Source organism: Haliotis rubra, unplaced genomic scaffold (genome assembly GCF_003918875.1).
Source record: "Haliotis rubra isolate DU_JTF1 unplaced genomic scaffold, ASM391887v1 Scf19, whole genome shotgun sequence".
NCBI lineage: Eukaryota > Metazoa > Mollusca > Gastropoda > Lepetellida > Haliotidae > Haliotis > Haliotis rubra.
The window spans coordinates 1627496-1635634 of record NW_025765891.1 but is presented as its reverse complement, the minus strand read 5'-3'; positions in this window follow the sequence as shown (position 1 = coordinate 1635634).

Genomic DNA, 8139 nt, shown 5'->3' with positions numbered 1-8139 from the left:
ACAATATCACTGTACTCTTGCCGAGAGTATTTTCACATTTGTAAGAAGCGATTTTATTGGATAAAGATTGGTTTCTAACGACGCTTTTTCACTACACTCTGCTTATAAGGGTCGTGATTGGTCAAAATCAGACACGTGACCTAAGCAGCCAATCATATTATGGAAATGGATACCGTCCTCGTAAACGAAAAGTTTTAGATTAAGACGAAAGATTTTGGGTAAAATAATGCTATTCGGAACATATTAAGAAAGACATCGCTACCTATACGTAAATCATGGAACGTATTGGACATATCGTGCTAGGTTATGGCCTATGACAAAAATGCTTCACGCATATATTTTCACATTAAGCATCGTGTGAAAGCCGAGATGTTTAATGCTTCCATTTTACTTGGTTCCGTGCCAAATATCTCCAAATCCAGTAGAAAAAAATAATTGCTTTATCTCAGTCACCCAGTTTTTGTGTCCATTTCTATCATATAAAAGCATCATATTATAACATTTCTTTGGTAAGCGATAGGCTGACATGTATATTAACTTTATCCAATACCGAATTACTTTATAATAAGAGTGTATATGTAAAGGAAATCTGCCACATTCTCCATAGATCATGATATTTGGAGTGTTTTGTTTAACATCCAAAAACTTTTTACAGGCATACAAATGTACCATTTCTAATTTTCCAAGTGTATTTAACCCCCAAATGTCTGCGCCATATAAAAGAATAGGATATATTTTTACATCAAATATTTTGAAAAATGAATTCATACTGAGATCACCAAGAATATGTATTTGTCTTAGGATTCCAAGAAGTACTTTCTGTGCCTGCACTGCTGCATAGTTTGCGTGCAATGAGCAGGATAATTGATTAGTGAAATATACACCAAGATATTTGTAAGAATTTGTACTTTCAAGTTTACAATCTTTATAATACCATTTTTCATTTTTTCCCAGTTTTCTCCCATTTATAAATACCACTACTTTTGTTTTATCCAAATTAACTGTCAGCTTTGACTGCTCACTAAAGTTTTCCAGTTCATATATTTGCCTTTGCAGGCCAATAATAGTACTTGATATTAATACGATGTCATCAGCAAAAAGCAACAGAAATAGTTGGAAGATATCAGGATGTACTTGTACGCCGTGTGTACAGTTATTCTCGATCTGCGTGGCCAATTCATTTATGAAAAAAGAAAATAAGAAGGGACTCAGTACACAGCCTTGTCTGACTCCTACTTGTATGTAACAGGTTCCTGATACTACATTATTATTTCTGATACAAGCTTTAACATTCTCATACATTTGTCTTAAGAGTTTATTCATTTTTGGGCCTAGTCCACTTGTGTTTAGAAGATTCCATAATTTATTTATTTCCACAGAGTCAAACGCTTTAGCAAAATCAACAAATAACGCATTGTTAAGCTTAAGATTCTGGATGCTGTCTAATATTTCTTTCCTAGTTATAGGCGAGTCTTGTTTCTGTTCTGTGAGTTCGCAATTTACGTCAGAGTTTACGGGATTATTATCATTTTCACATTCGGATATTTCACCATCTGTTAAGTTTTCGAACGAAAACTAATTTTTGAAGTGATCAAACCAATGTTTAGTATCAATTGTGTTCGTCTCATGCTTCGAGTTGAGACGTTTTAACTCATTCCAAAATCTTTTTGAATCATTTATACTATTTTCTATTATTGCTTGTTTATTTTTAAAATATTCGGTGCGTTTTTGTTTGCACACGGAATGGTATTTATTTCTTATCTTATTATAGTTTACTAATGAGCTTTTTTTTATGTTTTCTAAATTTGTTCAGACATCTACACCGTTCAATTTTCAATTTTCTGCATTCTTTATCAAACCAGTCATTTACAGATGTTTTGTTTTTCCTAAGTTTTCTCTTCATATCAGTTGCGGCTATACTAAGTACCTCTACAATATAATCAATGCCTCTATCAATGCTTCTATGAATGCTTCTATCAATGCACGTAAATGCGCTGTCCACAGATTTATCTAGGAGTTCCTGTACATCATCAGATAAAATGTTTTGCCTAAACTGTTCTAGTTTATTACTATCCCAAATGAATTTAAAGCCGATATTTCTCTCTGTATCTAATACATCAGGTTGTCGTGCATGAAGCGCTCGTAATTTCAACGTGACTGGGAGATGGGATGACTCGGCTCTGGATGTTATAGCGAAATCGCTTACAAAATCAAATAAAGTTGCTGAGGATATTATATAATCAATGACACTGGCACCATTTAAACCGATATATGTAAAATCTCCAGTTTCTGAGTCAGAGCCACATCGCCTGTTCATTATATGGATATTGAGTACAGAGCATAAGTTAAGCAAGTGTTTGCCAAAGTTGTGTACTACCTTGTCGGCGGAAAAACGTTTAAGATTGAAGCAATCAAAAATAGATTAAATAAAACAGTAGTTTTCATTTTCTGTGAATTCTAATATATCATCTTCAATAAAGTCTGACCGTGTCCCAGTTCGTGCGTTAAAATCACCGCCGCACAAGATACAAACATCTGGTAGTCCCGAAATTATTTCCAGTAGGTTATCTTGGAAAATAGAGATTCCATTTTTACATTCTGAAGATTGGTCATACCATGTTGATGTTTCTGGATGTATATAGGTACATGCATATAAAACATCTTTATCAAAGCCAAACAAGGATTTATCAAATAAAATGAATATGCTGTTTTCAGTTATTCTTTTCAATTTTATAAAATCTACAAATTGGTTCATAATGAGTACTGTAATCCCCCCAGACGACCTCCCGCAATTTGCTATTTTATCTGCTTGTTTGGTAATTGAAACATAATCTGTAAAACAGTGTTTAAAGTCAGTGTCATTACACCAAGTTTCAGTAAAGCCAACAAAGTCAAATGTTTTAATGTATTCCATGAAGTCATTATCAATTAGGTTTTGTTTCAAGCCGGATACATTCCAAAATATTAAATTAGCAGACTTGTCCAAGTATGTATGATTGTCATTTTTGTCATTTGAGTTCGTTTTTGTTGATGCGTCCTAAAATCATTTAGACCCTGGCCACGCCCTTATCTGCGCTGAGTCCTGCTGGAGCGACGAAGGCCTGATCTGAGTTCACGTCTCTGGTCCCGACTCGGTCGAGAGTTGGTCTGTGCATTGTCGGTCTCCGAGGGTCTCTCTGAATCTTGCTCGGTGCTGGCCTCACTAATGGCCTGTTTAGGCTCATTCATCAGCTTGTTCCCCTTGTAAAAGAATCTCCTGTCAGGATGCTCTGTGCGTTGTCTGTGCAACTCTTGTCTCTGTGTTGCTGTCAAATCGTTGGCAATACCAACTCCCTGGTCCCTGAGAATATATTCCTGTATTGTATTCTATGACCACACGTTATTTTAAGAATGAACTGTAAACTAACTACCATCGAGTAAGTGATTCAGTATACATACGTTAGTATATATTTGGTCAAGTGGCCAGTCTATTAGTCGGGATTATCTACTGACACAACATGCGTACACTTTCTGCGAACACTCGGTTTCATGGCTGAGTTTCAGTGAGTTTCATATGTTTTACGCCCAATTGGTTCTAGATGTCCAGACTGGTTATTACAGTGCGTTAACGTGTATATTTTAGAAACAGACCTCCCTCATCATCATCAGGTTAGGATTAAGGGTACGTGGTTACTGGAGGGGGTTAAAAATATGTAGTATTACATCCATTGATTGCTCGAATCAACTGGATTTTGTTCAGATCTCACAATGGCAGCTGACAAAGGTGACATATGAGGGTTCTTTTAGAAAACTGATTTATCAATGTTCAAACATTTGTACATACCGATATTTATTGAATTAACAGAATTAAGTCCTCGCGTTGAGAACACTCATAAGAACCTTTCACAGACTACTTCTCACTGTAATAAGGTTTTTACTAAAGAAACAAATTTATCGGGGAAAAGTAATATGTGTTCCCTCCTCCCAAAGAAGCAGTGACTATAACTATTCTGTACCTGACCAGAAAACCCAGGTTCAAAGGTGGGTACATAATTAGTATTAACTTTACACTTAATGGGGATTAAACATTTCCCTTTAAAGACATTTAAGGCTTAAGCAGTCAATCCCCCTTCAGTATGATCATACAGCTTCATACAAACAGCTGAGTGAAGGTTCAGATTGTAGTCAGCAGTCCAGGACTCAACACTGAATGGTATAGTCGCTGTTATCTTGCCCCTGATTGTGCTGTAAATCAGTTTGCTATGTGATCAAATTAAGTGTAACTAACTGCTACATATAAATTGTATCTTTGACAGCATGGATATACTTTCATTGTTTTGTTACGTAGTGGGCATATTTGATAACGTTTATAGTCAGATCTGATTCCCTGGAAAAGTTGCATTTGAGTCTAAATAATAATCAAAGTAGTCGAAGGAAGCATAAAACCCGATACACGTGGCCAGTGCCAGGAAGCACTTAATTTAACACAAACACGTCAGTTGTCAGTTGGGTGGTAGGAGTATCAGTCTTGTCAGTTGGGTGGTAGGAGTATCAGTTTTGTCAGTTGGGTGGTAGGAGTATCAGTCTTGTCAGTTGGGTGGTAGGAGTATCAGTTTTGTCAGTTGGGTGGTAGGAGTATCAGTCTTGTCAGTTGTCAGTTGGGTGGTAGGAGTATCAGTTTTGTCAGTTGGGTGGTAGGAGTATCAGTCTTGTCAGTTGTCAGTTGGGTGGTAGGAGTATCAGTTTTGTCAGTTAGGTGGTAGCAGTATCAGTCTTGTCAGTTGTCAGTTGGGTGGTAGGAGTATCAGTTTTGTCAGTTGGGTGGTAGGAGTATCAGTCTTGTCAGTTGTCAGTAGGGTGAATTGGGTGGTGGGTGGATCGCTATTCTGTCAATTGTGAGTTGTGTCTTGTCAGTTGTGAACTCAGTGGTGGGATAGTTCGTCTGTAACTTATGAGTTCGTTGTACCCTAGGTGTAGGTTTAGTGCTCTTTGTGTACTTCCCTGACCCATCAACGTTTCCAGAACACACAGCTCAGTCGTACCTTGTTTGCCTCTGGCTTACATGCCACTACAATCCCCCACGTCATAAATGATGATTTCTGATTGGTCCTGTAAATCAAACAAGCAAGTGTCTGGGTGTCGGGATGAAAACCACTGCACTCGAAGTGTTGAAATATTGAAGTTATAATTGCACTAATCACTCCAGGAAGATTCCCTCCCTGGCTCGAATGACAGGACAATTACATGCGTGATAACATATCTCCCGCGAATACCCAGTCTCAGGTTGACTCAGGGGTAAAGGGGGACGCTGTGCATGTCTCCAGGAGATTGTAGCAGTCTAGAGGAGATCACGGACATTCTGAGGACCTGTCAACATCCTGCAGGGTGAATATGAAATACTGATGACAAAGTTATTCTCCATTATTATTTTAATATAATCAGAAAGAAAATAACATGACAAGACGAGCAGCTGTGGAATTTTGGTTCGGTTGGTTGTTGTTTTACGCCGCAATATTCCAGCTATATCACGGCGGACTGTAAATAATCGAGTCTGGACCAGACAATCCAGTGATCAACAACACGAGCATCGTTCTACGCAATTAGGTTACGATGACATGTGTCAACCAAGTCAGCTAGCCTGACCACTCGATCCCGTTAGTCGGCTCTTACTACAAGCATGGGTTGTTGAAGATCAATTCTAACCCGGATCTTCACGGCTCAGCTGAGGAATTATTCGTGGTGATTACATATGATGAATACAGTTTTAAATCTTTGAAGGGCATTTAGTAGTGGAATGCATAAAAAAACAAGATTTATGAATGTCAACTTCTTTATTGTGAATAACACGACGTTTCGGAGCGTATGCTTGCTCCTTCATCGGTTTTAGACCATCAGTTGCGAGAGGTTTTTTAGGGAATATATGTAATATCTGATTCACTCAGCTAATATATTTAATTACTAAAACATTCAGTTTTTCCCTAATTTAACAACATGTTTTAGATATATTGCCTGAAACTGCTTCATGCATGGAAGATTCAAGAATTTTTCTCTCTATTATCATAAAGCAATGTTAATGACAAACGGTAACATACATGAGTTAATTTCACAAAGAGTGTTATTATCAAAGGAAGAAACACTAGAAACATTTGAGGGGATAATGATGGTTGTGTTATTGATAAAGTTGATAGGAAAATGTGTTGGAATCGACTGGCTGATCGCTTTGTACAACGGTACCATGGACATTACTGACATCTCAGTTTTGTATTGTAAACTCAAACAGGAAAGCAGTTGCTAGAATAATAATGCCGATGTGACGTTAAATTTAACTCACTCACTGGACTCAAAGGATAGAAAACTGAAAACAACTGTACCACAAACATGTAGAAATAGCATTGAACATAGAATACTTGGTCACAATGCTCAAGGTACTGATACATACAGTATTCATTGAATACTTGGTCACAATGCTCAAGGTACTGATACATACAGTATTCATTGAATACTTGGTCACAATGCTCAAGGTACTGATACATACAGTATTGCCTTGAGCATTAAACACTAAGGGCCTGTTCGATTCTTGCAAAACTGGTTTTGGTTTCTGAAACTGGTTTCTCCTGTTATAAACGAGTGTCTAGTTTCGGAGACATGGTTTCAAATTGAAACTAGTTTCTAGCTTTATAAACGAGTGGATGGTTTCACCATCCGGTTTCAAAATCGATACAAACTAAATGTCTCAGCTATTATATATGAGGAACGAATTGAATGACAGCATTGCCAAAGGTAATATATTCCTAGTTCTCAGTTGATTTTTATCATTTTGGTTACAGAAACTGCTGCTCTATTTTGTCACCAAGATCGTTTCCGCCATGTTTGTTGTGAGAGAACGCGAAACCGAAACTGCGAAACCTGCCTCGGAGATGGTTTCGAAGTTTCAGAACCCAGTGTTAGGTTTCGACATAAACGAGTGCATGGTTTTCCAGAAACCAAAACCGGTTTAGCATAATCGAATAGGCCCTTACACGTGTGTATATGCATGCATCTAAACCAGTGGTTTCTCCAAGTGCATAAGCATTATGTATATGTACACGCACGCACGCACGCACGCACGCACACACACATTTCGGTTTTTGTAGGGTACAGTCTGTCAAATCATCTCACCATGAGCATCCTCATATCCGAAGGCGTAACGTGAAACGTTCTCAGATATGGGAGATAAATAACATCTTGTTGTCCCTGTAGTAGAAAATGAACACCTTGTTTCTCCTATTCATCTCTTTCATGAAAGTATCAGACAACATTAAACCATCTCTCTAAAATCCCCGGGGAGCAAAGTTTATCCCAAAGTCAAGTTCAGCAAACATTCGTGTCATCTCTGTCTGTTTTCCTAACTTTATAAAGTGCAACCAGCTCCTGCTGGTGAGAGACGTTGAGAACTGCAATGCCTAGTGAAAGAAGTATTACCCTAATGCTTTGACCGTACCCCGTAGGGTGGGATGTAATACTGTAATTGTGCAATGAGTCAAAAGTCCCTTTCTTTAACAACACATTCATTAATTAACGACCTAATCTTCAAGAAACCAGGAACAGGAGGATCTACATGCGTTCTTTCTTATCTTAGCAACAAACACTACCGTGTGGTGATAACCTCAAGTCTGATAATATCGTAGGTCAGTATATGACCAGGCAAGATTACATTAACCGGGACATAACTCCGTGGCCACTCCGAAACAATAAACACAACAGTCTTCTTTCAAACTTCCTGTATATAGTTAATGGTTTCCAATTCATGTTAAATGGTTTATGAAGTCATACACGGAACTGGCCAGCTGTTGAGACTAGGGCCATGAAACGTCGTTACACCTCTGAAGAATCCGTCACGATTATCTGATGAATAGATTCCATTTGGTCGTTAAAGAAAAAAGGGGAAAATTCCATGATTATTCAGAATCAGTGATGACACTAGGTGCTTATCTAAAAGGATAAGGATGTCCTGTCCTACAGGTGGGGAAGTTGATGCTAGTTCCCAGTTTTATACCTTGGTGCTCTTCCAGCTTTGAATACCTGCCAAAGACCTTAGAAATACTTAAGTTCTAAAACTGATATAACGGACTTACATGCATGCATAATGTAACAAGTGGCCCGGTTGTAAAACTATTAAAA